Source organism: Pseudophryne corroboree, chromosome 1, assembly GCF_028390025.1.
Source record: "Pseudophryne corroboree isolate aPseCor3 chromosome 1, aPseCor3.hap2, whole genome shotgun sequence".
NCBI lineage: Eukaryota > Metazoa > Chordata > Amphibia > Anura > Myobatrachidae > Pseudophryne > Pseudophryne corroboree.
The window spans coordinates 900,929,629-900,943,673 of NC_086444.1; positions in this window are offsets into that span (position 1 = coordinate 900,929,629).

The window sequence follows — 14,045 nt, forward strand, 5'->3', positions numbered from 1 at the left end:
GTTAGCTGGAATACAGGGCATGTAGCATATATATCCAAAGCATTCTGGTTTCTGTCAAATGCATATGAATTATATGAACATGGTCTGTATAACTACAGGGGAAATGTATGGCTGGTATTGTTCAAAGATGACATGAAACATTTTAGCTGATATGCAGATGTTCAATGCAAAGCCTAAAGAAAAATCCAAAAGTGATACAACATTTTCCTGGAACAAACAGACAAAATATTAAGATACAGGGAAGACATCCTAAGTATAGACCTTTGCAAATATCCACCCAACTGATCGAGTGGGCAAAGTATTAATGTTACCACAATACAAAATGTTATATAATATTGAAAATGTATATGTATGTGTGTGCATATATATATATATATATATATATATATATATTATATACATATATACAGTGTTTCAGTGCATCAGGTCCACATCGATCACCACTTAGTTCTATTGGTGATCGATGAATCCACTAAGGAATTAGCCAAAACCCGAGAAAGTACCACAACGTTTGAGACGGAACATGCTGAACTGCTGGCCTCAGAACAATCGAAGCCCTGAATACTTAAAATTAATGATCAAGTCGAGCAATATAAGAACAACCTCCTTAAGTTTAAAAAAGAAAAACTACAAAAAGTACAAATGGATTATGCGCACCACAGGGTGTACACTTGGTTAGGCAATACGAACACCAGCGACACCAGGAGGAAATTTGCACGCAATCCAAGATTCAGGAGCAGAGTGAGACAGCAGCACACCTCAGCGAGTGAGTCGGATGACACGGGTATACCGTCTGCGAGCTCATCACATGAGGAGACCCCTTTAGGGGTAAACACACGGGCTGTGGCGGCAGCACGGGGAGGAAAAATAAATCTACGAGACGGGGAGGACAGAACCAGCGGCAAAAGCAAAGCCAAAGCTGCGAAGGGGAAGAAACGCTAATTTTCAATCTGTCTTCAATCCCCCTTACTCCCGCGGAGGTGAGAGTTCTCAATAAGGGACTGACCTATGTCCCTACTAATTTTGGGAATGACTTTAGATGGAAGGTGGACACCTTTAAATTGCATCGTACCTTAAAAATCAAGGAGCACTTTAGCAAAGAAATATCCCCCAGGACACAAACCGCCATGCCATTAAGAATACAGAAATTAGGGCCTAGGTCCAAGTTCGATCCTGTCACACAGAACCCATCACTGAAAACATTCCACAGGATGCTAGAATCTGCAGGTAGTTCTGTGACATCAGATAAGTATCATAATTTAAAACAGGATGAACGAGATGCACTAAAAGCCCTAGGTAAGAGAAAGGATATAATTATTCGGAAGGCGGACAAGGGGGGTGCTATAGTCGTGAAGAATTTGACAGACTATAAAACTGAGTGTTATAGGCTCCTTGACGATGAGGACACTTATTGCAAATTAGCAAAAGATCCGTCTCAAGAATACAGAGTAGAATTGCTGGATATTTTACAGCGGGCGAAGATGATGGTGTTATTTCAGCAGACTTGGTTAAGAAACTTTGCCCGGAGTTTCCAGTCACACCATTATTCTACACAATCCCTAAGATCCACAAGGATGCACCGAAGCCTCCTGGACGACCTATCATCTCAGCCTCTGTGTGAACCAGTGGCAATCTATTTGGACGCTTTCCTGCAACCCTGTATTCAGGGACGTTCACACATCTGAAAGGCTCCAATATGCTGTTAAGAAAGTTCCTGGCCATCGATAGTGTGCCGACAGTTATTCTGGCCACTATCGACGTTACTAGCCTCTACACCTGCATACCCCATGTACAGGGATTGCAGGCAGTGAGGCAACTCATTACAGGGAATATGAGATATGAGTGGCCAGATATTGATTTCTTCATGGTCCTGCTTGATTTTACGCTTACACATAACTTTTTCATCTTTGAGATAAATATTTCAGACAGCGAACGGGGTGTGCCATGGGATCTCCCGTGGCACCCTCGTTCGCAAATGCGTATATGTGGGATGTGGAAAGGACACTATTCTTTGCTGATCCACTAGTAGCTGAGCGGTTGTTTATTTATTTTCGCTATATTGATGATTTGCTCCTCTTTTGGAGAGGAGCGGATCAGGAGCTCAGCAATCTAGTGTCTCACCATAACTCCACGAGCAGTCCCATCAAGTTGACTTTGGTGTGTCATAATTCTAGATCTGTTTTTTGGATATCAGGATTAGAATTCAGGGTGGTAAGATCATAACTGGTTTATACAAAAAACCTACGGATCGTAACTCCATTTTAAGATACGACAACTTCCATCCCCCTCTACGATTAAAGGCCTCCCATACTCGCAATTTTTGCGAGTATGTAGAGTTAATAACGAGGAGTCCGAAAGAGTAAAACAACTGGATGAGATGGAACAGAGGTTCCGACAAAGAGGCTACCCCATGAAGCTTTTGACTACGGCTAGAAAAAAAGCACAGGAACTTAGCCGAGAAACATTGTTACAGGATCATGGTCCCAGGAAAAAACCCAGGGTTATTCCATGGGTGAATGAATATAATGTAAAAAGTGATCTCGTTAATAAGAAAGTAAACACTCTTTGGCCCCTGGTGTCTACTGATCCAGAACTGAAAATATTTCACGATAAAGGCTAATGCCAAGCTACACGAGAGGGAGAAGCATTAGGGACTTAGTGGTGAAGACAGACCTGTCAAAGTTAAAGAACACCCCTACTAATTTTCTGACACGTAAAAATGGGTGTTTTAAATGTACAGGGTGTACAACCTGTTCACACATGTCCCCAGGGGATAACATCCCCCATCCCTATAGTGGTAAAAAATTCCCGATAAAATGGCCGTTAACGTGTAGCTCGAAATTCGTAGTGTATGCCATAATATGCCCCTGTGGGCGTTACTATATTGGCAAGACTGAATGCCAGTTCAAAGTCAGGATGGCGCAGCACAGGCAAGCCATTAGGATTGCCCTGGCATCAGGTAGTGGGGAGCAGCCTGTGGCACGCCACTTCTTGGAATTTAAGCATGGGATGGCCATGTTCAAGCATAGGATCATAGACCATGTTCCAGCATCACAGCGAGGTGGCAATAGGGGTAAACAGCTCCTACAGCTGGAATCTATGTGGATCCATAGGCTAAACACTTTAAAACCAGGAGGGTTAAATGAAAGCCTTGGTTTGATTAACTTTTTATGAATTTAGAGCAGACAGTAGGGTTGTTAGTGAGCCACAGGTGCAGAAGGAGTTATAGGTTTCTTATATGTGCCCTAAAATAATGTTGGAGAAGTTCCAGTAATGGTAACTATAGCTAGGTCAAAAATATAAAGATGTAATTGTGGTGGAGTTGATGATCGCCTGGGAGAATAGCACAGGCTGCCTGAATATTTTTTTATCTGGTTTGCACTTTTATGATGCACTTCTATGATGTTTTTTAATGAGGTTCGTTTAATGTGTATTGATTTGCATGGTGCAGGGGCTATCGGTCTTGATCGATTATTTATTTGCACGTATGTAGTTCCCTGCTTGTCAGGGATCGTCTGAACTGTATGTTTTACATAGTCACTGTATTGGTCTTAGCCTATTATAATATGTATTTCTAATATAATAATGTCCCTAGTGGACCTGATGCACTGAAACACTGTATGATCGAGTCTGATAACCCTGCATGTGTCTGTTTTTGTTGTTGTAACCAGGGTCACCATGGTAACGCGGCCCGGCCGGGCGCCGTGACGTCACTTCCGCATCATGTGGTCCACATCATGTGATGCGCTGTGGACGCCGGGCTGAGAGCGCGGGAGATGCGGCCGTGAATGACGCTGGCGGGGAAACTGGCTAGGGGGGTAAGTTTATCGGTATAAATTTTTTGTTTGACACTGTACACTTGTCCTGAAGACGGGGAGGTGGTCCCCGAAACGTTGGCCGTATTGATTACACTGCATTGAAGTTTTCACAAGTCTTCTGAGTGCCGCCTCTTATTCTTCATCTGTGCTAATACAAGGGTTTTGCCCTGAGGAGGGCACCGGAGCAAGTTACACCCATTTGGGGAGGCCAAGAGTGCCGGAGTGATGTGTATATATATATATATATATATATATATATATATATACACATATTTATCTACTATGTAAAAGTGAAAATCCGTCCTTCTGTCTATCTATACAAATCCACAGTTTACAAGCGAGGATCGTGAAGTTTTACATACGAGCGTATTAAAACACGGCGAAGGCAACTAAAACAATTAGAAATCCCTAGCACCTCTAGGTGGGAGACAGCAGAACAGAGTATATCAGGAGACACCATAACTCTGGAATTGCTGGAGCAAAGTACTCAAAAATTGGTACACATATGCCTTACAATCTGGAAACAAGCACTGTGGGGGGAAGACACCCCTAGGGGTGAGGCAGCAGCACTGAGTGTTTCAGCAGACAGCATACCTCTGGAATGCCTGCAGCAATTTACAACAAACTTAGTACATATATGAATTTCACTGTGGAAACAAACACTGTTGGGGTCAGACACCCCTAGCACCCCTAGGGGTGGGACAGAAGCACAGAATATGTCAGCAGACAGCATAACTGTGAAAGCCCTGGAGCCCTTTACACCAAACTTGGTACACATCTGACTTACAATCTGGGAACAAACTCTGTGGGTGTTAGATACCCCTAGCACCCGTAGGGTTGGGACAGCAGCACAGAGTATTTCAGGAGACAGCATAACTCCCGAATGCCTGGATCAATTTACAACAAACTTCGTACACATATGACTTACAAGTTGGGAACAAACACTGTGGGGGTAAGACACCACTAGCACCACCAGGGGACAGTCAGCAGAACAGAGTTTTTCATCAGACAGCATAACTCTGGAATGCCTGGAGCAATTTACACCAAACTGCTACACATGTGACTTACACTCTGGGAACAAAAACTGTGGGGTAACACACCACTAGCACTACTAGGGGTGGGCCTGCAGCACAGACTATATCAGGACATGCATGATATGTCAGTGATAACAGTGCTGCATTTGACAGGGCCAGTGACATGATGTGAGGAGGGGAATGCAGGTAGCACAAACCCATACACTGAGAGTTATATAGTGGAAGTAGCACGGTTCCCTAGTAGCACAGAGTAAATCAGGAGATACATAATGTGCTGTGCTATATGATATATAAGAAACTGTAAAAAAAAAAAATCGATAATTTCACAGGGCCACTGACATAATGTGAGGAGGGGAATGGAGGCAGCAGGAAGCCACAGACTGAGAGTTGTATAGTGGGAAGAGCAGGGTCTCTTTGGGGATCAAAAAGGGGTCCGGCCACTACACAAAGGACATCAGGGAAGCAAGATATGCCTATATACTAGATCTCCAACCAACATAAATTAAGGAACAACTATAATTCTAATTTACCATCCTCATCCCGTAGCAAAACATGGGTATTCAGCTATCTACAATGTTATTTATACTGTGTGTTTAATATTTACATTTATTTTTGTAAACAGACATTCTTAAAATCGCAGTCAACGCCGGGTACTCCAGCTAGTATATATATATATAAAATCAAATATACAGTATGTATGTATGTATATATGTTCCAGCATAATTCTGGAATGCCTGGAGCAATTAACACCAAACTTGGTAGACATATGTCATACAATCTGTGACATCCCTAGCACCCCTAGTGGTGGGGGTGGGAAGGTGGTGACATGTAAAAATCCATAGTTTTCGGCATAACTCTGGAATGCCTGGAGCAATTTACAGAGGCACACATGGGTAGGGGCAGAGGCACCCACGGGTAGGGGCAGAGGCACACAGAGGGAGGGGCAGAGGCACCCATGTGTAAGGGCAGAAGCACCCATGTGTAAGGGCAGAGGCAACCACGGGTAGGGGCAGAGGTACACATGGGTAGGGGCAGAGGCACCCACAGGTAAGGATAGAGGCACACACAGGTAGGGGCAGAGGCACCCACAGGTAGAGGCAGAGGCACACATGGGGAGAGGCAGAGGTACCCACAGGTAAGGATACAGGCACACACAGGTAGGGGATGAGGCAAACACGGGTAGGGGCAGAGGCACACACAGGTAAGGATAGAGGCACACACGAGTAGGGGCAGTAGGGGCAGAGGCACCCACAGGTAGGGGCAGAGACACACATGGGTAGAGGCAGAGGCACCCGCAGGTAAGGATAGAGGGACACACAGGTAGGGGCAGAGGCACACAGGGGCAGAGGCATATGGGTAGGAGCAGGGGTACCTATGGGTAAGGGCAGATGTACACACAGGTATGGGCAGAGGAACACACGGGTGGGGGCAGAAGTATATTTTAGTATCAAAGCAAAGCAAGGAGACCTAGGGCCCTTTGACATAGAGTCACTCTGCAAACCTAACATATTTAACATTCAGCGGGAAGAGCTTGGCCTGTCGTCCCAGCATGTACAGCATTGAACAGGGCAGCAGCAGAGCCGGGACGTGGCAGAGAAGTAGGCAGATTATTCTCCTCAGCACCAGCATTTTGACAGCATCAATCCGGGGAAGCCCAGAGGTGCGACCTGACAGCATACCGATGCCGGGATCCTGGCTGCCAGAATGACGGCAGGGGACCGAGTGCAACAAAACCCCTTGTAGGCTCGCTGCGCTTGCTTTGCTGTGGGCTTGGTGGCTTGCTGCGCTTGGCACAGGTTCCATTCTCACTCAATGGGTGTTGTGGGAATAGCCCTGGGACCCTTGCCAGCATCCTGGCAGCTGGGATTACCATGTCAGTACGCCGACCGTCGGGATCCTGACCGCCAGTCACCTGATTACATATATATATATATATATATATATACATATTTATACATATATATGAAAAACAATTCTGAGGGCACTAATGGTGTTAGTTAACAACTAAATGATAATAATGTGTAAGACAGCAGTATAGTACCAGTAATCTAATAGTCTTTGTAAAACACAAACTCCTTTAAATAAGTAAAATTTATTTTACAGAACCACACAAAAGAGCAATTAAGCTCAGATTAACAGCAGATTTTACATTGATGTATTGATGGATCCCACATGAACAGGACAAATAACTTTTGTCAGATATTCATTCAGATGGTGGTAAATGAAAAATAAAATGACACAGAATCCAACGCGTTTCGTCCTGAAGGACTTCATTAAATTAATTGTATAATTGTAACAAACAAAGGCAGAGTCTGCCCTAGGCATAGACATTACAGACAAATGCCTAGGGCGAGTGGATATAAAATAGCAATAGGAAGCGCTTAAATAAGAATATATTGCTAAAAGACTATTTATTTATTAATTGTCAAATAGTAAAATATATAAAGCAGTTATAAACTCTAAAGAACCCAAACATATTTATCCATAAGAATTATCCCATTCTTAAAACAGATAGGATACTTGCAGTCGAATTAGCAGAAAAACCCTGCATTACCTTTAAAAAGGCATCTAATCTACAAAGTTTCCTAGCACCTAGCCACTACAAGTCCCATGATGATAAATCCAATAGCAAAAGAACTTGGCTTCAGGAACATCCAAAAGGCAAAGGGAACTTTAAATGTAACAAATTAGGATGCACTACGTGCAGCTTTATGGTTGATTAAAGCACCCAAATTAAATCACATTCTCTTGGATCTACCTTCGATCACTGGCGTATCTATAATGGGTGCACCCATTTCTCCTATACTTACCTTTCCGGCATCCATCAGTGACTGTGTGTGGGCCCGCTTCTCTCCCGTAGCTGTCACCGCCGCTGCTATCGCACTGATCGCTAGAGACTCTGACATTGTGACAGAGTCTACAGCGCATGCGCAGGACTCTGAAAGAATGGCGCAGCGGCCAGAGTCTCAGCGCTGAGAGTGCTAACAGCGGCGGTGATGGCTACAGGAGTAGGGGGCCCACACACGGAGTCTCACATGGGTCCCCTCCTCTCTAGAAATGCCGCTGCCTTCGATATACAAGAAACCATCAACTGTTGCACATCCTATGCTATTTATGTAATAACTTGTGTATGTGGTGTGCAATATGTGGGACGCACCACAAGAATGCTACACATTAGATTTTTAGAACATAAAAACAATGGGGGTTATTCCGAGTTGATCGCTAGCAGCCGATGTTCGCTGCATAGGGATCATTTAAAAAAACTGCAAAACTATGCATGCGTATGGGGCGCAATGCGCACGCGCAGTGTATGGGATTACAATACAGTAATACAAAGATGATATTTCTAACTTATAAATATCATCTCTGTATTAATTATATCATCTTTGTATTATTCTTATCATTTTTATAGTAAAAACTCACCACCAAATATGTGTGTGTGTGTGTGTGTGTGTGTGTGTGTGTGTGTGTGTGTGTGTGTGTGTGTGTAAACCTGTCTCTGATAGTAACCAGTACCTCCCCAGCCATTGACCTCACAGCACTTCACTGTTAGAGATGCAGTGTTTTTCTATTTAAATCAGGTTAACTCACACTAGGCCATGCGCTCAGGGGCAAATGCAGGATTTTCTGGGGGGGGGGTTCTATACACACACATGCACACGTTTGTATATATATATATATATATATATATATATATATATATATAATGCAGCAAGTTGGCGGCATGAAATATTGCCTTTATTATCTACATTTCGGGGTGAGCCCATCATCACCCATGAAATATAGGATAGGAAATGTTACTCTCTTAACTTCACTATAAAAGTCTCTAAGTACCACCAACTTGCTGCATTATATTGGCGCATCGGCTCCATGGTGGGCACTGGATCTTTACTGTTAACAGTAGTGGGCCCTACACACTGGCAGATAAAACAAAACGATATGAACGTTCTCGTTCATAAATGAATGAGAACTCATTCATATCGTTCTGTGTGTAGGCACCAATGATGAACGATGCGCGTCCCCGCGCTTATTAATCGTTGGTGCCCCGTTGCTTATGCATGCAGGCCTATATGGATGAGATTGTCCATATTAGCGTGCAGTGCTATGGAGCCGGGTAACTGGGGGAGTGAAGAAACTTCACTCCCCCCGCCATCGGGTCGCCCGTCGGCTGTATCTGCCGTCGAGCAGCTCGACAAAATGCATTGGCAGTGTAGTAGTACTGTAGTCCTTTGTAGTAAAGGTTTACGCTACTCCAGTATTGTGTGTGCCCTCACTTCTCTTTTGTGCTCACCCAACAATAAAAAAAGCTTGCATTCTATTAGAACTTTAAGATGTATACAAATACCATATTATAATTATGTACTTACAACTGTTCATATACTTTTATTATAGGTGATGCTGTGTAACTATCTCCAACTGATTATTTGACAGCGGTGAAGAGAAATGCTGTGGCACCACAGAAATTATTAGAATAGTCCAATTCAGAGTCTGCTATAAATTTGATAACAAACGTCTTGTCAGCAGCTCATCACAGCCAGTAGATTTACTGAAATTGTGGAGGAAAGTTTGGCAACATGTTTTATTTTCCATTGATTTTAATTGAACAAGACCCAACAACAAGTTCAAAATTACAGGGAGTGGTTCCTTATCTTCAACGTCTCACATTATGGAAATTGTTTTATAATGACCTCATTCTTTTTTTAATTTTCTTTTGGCAAATGTTAAACTATAAAATTCTTTGCACAATTTTAATTTCTTGTGTACTCAGAGGCGTCACTAGGATTGGTGTCACCCGGTGTGGTAACTCATGGTGTTACCCCCCATGGACCTCCTCCCTTATTACACCACACAGAATCCTGGCTAAAGGTGGTGACGGGGCGTCGACGCACCATTTGAGGGGCGTGGTCCGGACAACGCAGACGTTTCCAGACCATTTGTGGGGCGGGCCACGGCAGCTGCATGACGGCACACGCAGCCGCTGCGACCCAAAAGACAGCTAGGCTACGGAGGCAGAGGGCTACCCTTAAAATGTGAGCACATCTCTGTATTGCAATGCGCTATAGTCAAGATTGACTTGCCTGCACAGTCTGTTTTATCTTGCGATACTGATCCCACGGGAGCGCGCATCGGTACCGCAAGCTGTATACACATGGTGCAATTTGCACTAACTTTCTGTACATTTTGACTATATAGTCAAAATCGTAAGGTTACATCGCACCGTGTGTATACACCTTTAGTCTGACTAATAAGGAAAGTAAAATAAAATGAGGAAAAAGGTTACAAATAAACATGAGATTCTGAATTAAATAAACACAGACACAATACAGATGCCCACAGATGGACATAGTAAAGGTGACCTGGCACAATAGTGTATATAAGGCAGAGGAAAATGTCTTGTGTACAACACACACACACACACACACACACACACACATAAAACTTCATCCACGGCGGGACAGTACCAGGTGCCAAAGGACATCTACTCCCTTATAAATATCCTACATGGTTAGTGCTAGGAATATAACCAAACTCAAACAAGCAATAAAGTAAGTGATCAATATAACACCATGGACTGAAAAAACGAAATTAGGTCATAAAGGCGATAATATAAAGGTGCACCACAGCCAAGTGGAGAATATTCCTATGTGTAATGAAATAGTAGGGATCACCACAAGGAGACTCCCACATATTGCAACAATATCTTGGCCAAATATACTGTATATAAAGATGATGATGATGGTGATTATTATTAATATTTATTTATATAGCGCCACAAGGGATCCGCAGCACCTAACAAAGTACATAAACAAATGAACAAAACAAGGAAACAATGACTTACAGTACAAGACAATCCAGGACAAATATATGGTATATTAACATTGCTGCATCTGGGTCATAACACTGAAATAAGCATCAGGGTGGTAGAAACTAGGTCTAGATGCCATTGCAGGGAGTATGGAGCAGAAGATAGTCTAAGTAAGAGAAGTCTGAGCACATGAGGGAAGAGAGCCCTGCCCGTGAGAGCTTACATTCTAAAGGGGAGGGGCAGACAGACAGGGGTGACACAGATGGGGTAAATAGTGAGCATGGAACAGAGAGTTAGGATGAGAGACAGCTGGGATTGGTGAAGAAGTGGGTCTTTACTAGAGCCTGTTTAAAGTTTTAATAAAATAATTAAATTTCCCCTTTTTAAGTATACAGTATATAGTCATCTTTAGGTTTTCATGAAAAATAGCGTAAAAAAAAAATACTTGTGGATGAGCTACACTTGATCAGTTCTATGTAGAGTAAATTAATCAGTAGAGTCACTGTCCAGTGTCCAACAACATATTTGAAGGACTTCATTTTAATGCACTTTTTAGTTTGCCCAATTTGCATTGCAACATTAACAATAGTGGCCTAATACAGTATTTGTGGTCTGTTTAACACAAATTTAATAAATATGGTATAAGCAAATTATATGAACTTGTACCATCTCCAATACCAATTGTATTTTAGACCGTACATTGTTAGGCACAACCGAGATTAGGTGAAATCTGGAATGCACAGGACTCCGGAACGTGGGAACCAGACTGGCTTCCTGCAGTGACCTGTGCCGCTGCTGACCTGCCTGTGTGTGCCCCCAAGTATGATACACAGTAAATGGTGCAGGGAGAGATTACAGCTGCCCTCCTGACCTACAGCTGCTGCACTTGAGCAGAGGGAATGGACGGCTGGAATGGTCCGGACTCCGGAGCACCGTACCGGCTCCCTACAGTGGTTTTTGCTGCTATGGGGAGCTCTCTGTGCCCAACTTGGGTTATGGGACAGCTGTCACACTACAAACAGCGCATGGAGACATGCACAGAGAGCTTCACAGCGGCCGAAGTTGCTGTTGGTAGCTGGTCTAATCCGCTCCCGCATTTTGGAGTCCTGACTGTTCTGGCTTTCACCTAATCCTGGCACAATCTCATTTCAGTGTTCCGTAGAGTGGGGAACTAGGGTGCAACATTGCTGGGCTGATGAATTTGGTGCAACAAAACCTCAATTCTAAAATCTACAGTAGATAGAAAGAGATAGATGATATAGATATACAGTAGACAGATATGTAGTTATAGAGAGAAATAAATATACAGTAGATAGACAGATATAGATACACAAAATAGATAGGCAAAGATATACAGACCATATACCTACTCGCTTTCTTTTTGCTGGCTCCGGTGGTAGGCTCCTCACTGCAGCTGCTGTGCAGACAGCTCCCGTCACTCCCTCCTCCCAGCATGCCATTCACTGCAGCCGGAGGGAGAGAGACAGCGGCGCTGACATACTGTAAATGAGGACCAATTGCACCGCCGCTGCTCCCAAGTCCCCCTCCCTCCATCTTAAGGGGGAAGTGCTGAATGGGATGGGTACGTGGAATCCATCCTTACTACGTCAATCCCAGAATTCAGACATTGGCATGTGAACATGGTTCAGAGGGGGACTAAGGGAGGCAGGGCTAGAGGAGGAAGTCTAGCACTGCCCGCTCTACAAATCATTTCATGTGAGAGATGTGGCGGTGGGCTGTTCGTTTATTTAGTGACTGCTGCAGTTGCGGACCTGGCATGTGGGCAGGGCTGGAGCTGTGGATATATATATGGAAAGCCACATCGATACACACACACACACATATATATATACATATATATATATAAATTCACATACATTGACATAGCCAGATCCGCATGAAATACATTGAAATAGCCAGATCCACATAAAAAAGATATTTATATAGCCAGAACTGCATAAAATACAGTACACTGAAAAAGCCAGATCCACATCAGATTACAAAAAAAAAATTTGAAAAAGCCAGATCAACATAAAATTTATTTAAAAAAACAGATCTTAGCGGAGGTAGGAAACACAGCAGAATGCAAACACATCTTATGCGTAAGGATGTTTTGTGTCAGTCTTTGCCATGAATAAAGTACAAACTTAAGTGTGACATTTGCAGTATATCATCAAGCAGCTTTACAGTAAAATCATTTATCGTTACCAAATGAGTGAAGCCACACCATCATCTCTTACCTGCATCCCTCAGCCACACCATCATCTCTCCCCTCCCCCACGTCTCTCAGCCACACCATCATCTTCCCCTCCCCCGTGTCTCTCAGCCACACCATCATCTCCCCCCTCCCCCGCATCTCTCAGCCACAGCATCACCCACCCCGCATCTCTCAGCAACACCATCATCTCCCACCTGTATCCCTTAGCCACACCATCATCTCCTCCCCACGTCTCTCTGCCACACCATCATCTCCCCCCTCCCCCACGTCTCTCAGCCACACCATCATCTCCCCCCTACCCCGTGTCTCTCAGCCACAGCATCACCCACCCGGCGTCTCTCAGCAACACCATCATCTCCTGCCCGCGTCTCTCTGCCACACGATCTCCCATCTGCATCTCTCACCATCCCCCTCACTTTGTGTCTCTCTGCCTCCCCTCTTCACTCTGTGTCTCTCAGCCTGCCTCCATTCAGTCTGTGCCTCTCACTCTTCATTCTGTGTCTCTCAGCCTCCCACCCTTCACTCTGTGCCTCTCAGCCTCCCCCTCTTCACTTTGTGCCTCTCAGCCTCCCATCCTTCACTCTGTGTTTCTCAGCCTGCCCTCATGTCCATTTTTAGGAGTGGACAAGTTGTGCAAGCACATGGGGCGCCCACCGTTTGCTTTGCCCTGCCCCCCTGCCTCCCATTGCACTGGGCGCATTATAAACAAGAAACAGCACTGCCTACCCCTCCCTTCACTCTGTGTCTCTCTGCCTCCCATCCTTCAATCTGTCTTTCAGCCTCCCAACCTTCCCTCTGTGCTTCTCAGCCGGCTACTCCTTCCTCTCAGCCTGCCCCCCCCCCCTCCCTCTGTACCTCTCAGCCTGCCCCCCCTTCACTCTGTGCCTCTCAGCTGGCTACCCCTTCCCTCTGTGCCTCTCAGCCTGCCCTCTCCCAATTCACTCTGTGGCTCTCAGCCTGCCCCCCCATTTCACTCTGTCTCTCAGCCTGCCCTATTCACCCTTTCAGCCTGCACATCTATCTGTGTGTCTCAGAGTCCTCCCCTCTCCCCCTTCCATTCACTGATAGCCTCTCACCTGCATGTGAGGCCAGGAGCAGCAACGCGGCAGTCAGCAATCAGACAGGGCAGGAAGCGCTGCGCAGTAGTGAGAGTCACAGCCTCAGGCTCG